At 21.7% G+C, this 1,767-nt stretch overlaps 1 protein-coding gene across 1 annotated transcript in view; it reads right to left on the reverse strand.

Moving 5' to 3' along the window:
• The window catches only part of LOC111681609 (oxysterol-binding protein 1), a 7,406-nt gene that overhangs the window by 2,485 nt on the left and 3,154 nt on the right, over positions 1-1,767 (reverse strand). The gene's annotated exons all lie outside the window — the stretch shown is intronic.

The raw sequence follows: 1,767 nt of genomic DNA on the forward strand, positions 1-1,767 counted from the left end.
ATAGAGCAGGACTTGTTATATAATTGTATTTAAATTTATATACCTTTATTAGTATTAGTAATTTTTAAGTGATTCATAATTGTATAAATTCTAACTAAATAATTTCATATTCATAACAAAGTTTTGAAATTATATTTAAATAAATTTATAATTATTGTTTAAGAGTTAAATTGAGTTAAAATTTTATTTAAATCCTTCCGCAGTGTTATTGTAAATTCTGGTTCTGTCAATGTGGTGTTTGTTTAATTTTATTATGTTTTCTTAAGACAACACAAATTTTGCCTTCTAGGCATTATTCATTTCTCAAATAAGAAAATGGAAATAATGGCTTTTATTTACATATAACTTTTTCTATCACACTGTTCTCGTTTTAAAAGAAAACAAAAAAAAAAGCATTTCATTTTCATTAGCATCTTTTTTCGTAAGATGATAATTTTATACAAATGTATATATTATATATGCCTTTTTAAAAAAACAACAAATATTCCAAATATTTCTTACAGATTATTTCGCATGTTACGCTCGGTCAAGTATACTATTGATTACAACAACATCATATGCTATTACAACAACAACAATAACACCAAATAATTTTTAATACATATTTTAATAATTGAAATTGCTTAAACCAAAAACCAACAAAAAAATTAAAATATCAAATAAAACTTTGTTTATTTTTTATTTTTAAACTACAATTACTGCAACACCTTCCCACCACCCACTCAACACTTTATTCTTAAACTTTTTGTTTTGTGTTTTATGTAATCTATAATAATCTATCATTTAAATACTGCTTTAATTTTAAATTTTTTTCTTTAGTTCTATTTAAATAGAAGAAAATACATTTTTATTTTTTTGGACATTTATAAACAGTTTCAAAAATATTCACAACACCAATATTTGAACCAAAACAAAACTTACTATTCAAATAGTTTGAGGCATTTGAAAAAAATCTTAAAAATTTAGTTTTCTAAGATACATACTTAATTCGTAAACTTTATTTTATTAAATTTAAATCAAAATCTATAAAAATTATACTTTTAGAATATCTAAAAGTAATTGTAATCTGTGACATGCCTGAATATTGAAATTTGAAAATGAGTAGTAATTAAATGAAAGTATATTTGCAAACATTGCCTAAACAAAAACATCACAAAACACAAACTTATTATATACATATTTTTAGTGATGGAAATACAAGAATATATTAAAATATTTTCCTTAGAATGTTGAGTAAAAGACGATTACATACAATATATAAATTTAATTACATCTTAAATTATTCGAATGCAAATGGAATCCACATAAACAACAACTACAACAAAACAAGTACTCTATTTTAGCTCTAAATAATTAAAAATACAAAATTTTTTTTGTGTAAATATTGTAAGATTTTTTTCTATTTTTATGTTTGTATGAAACCAATGGTTTAAAAAAAATTAATAAATTATATAAAATTAAAATTTTTAATTATAAAAATTAATTACTAAAGTAGTACATCATACTTTTTTTAAATCACAAATGAATTCCTTATTTGATAAAAGTTTATTTCAACATTCTCCATGGGTCGGAATGTTAAGTCAAGTGATTTTGGGAAATCTTTTTCAGAAATTTTAAATATTGTTAAATGTTATTAAGTATAACAAAACGCAACAAGTAAGTATGTTTATAATATGGAAAATTTCCTGTCAAGTGGCCCTTTACGAGGATCAGCCGATATTTAACTATATCCTCCATATAAAACATCTTGCAGAAAATCAGTTTCTA

Source organism: Lucilia cuprina, chromosome 4, assembly GCF_022045245.1.
Source record: "Lucilia cuprina isolate Lc7/37 chromosome 4, ASM2204524v1, whole genome shotgun sequence".
NCBI classification, from domain to species: domain Eukaryota; kingdom Metazoa; phylum Arthropoda; class Insecta; order Diptera; family Calliphoridae; genus Lucilia; species Lucilia cuprina.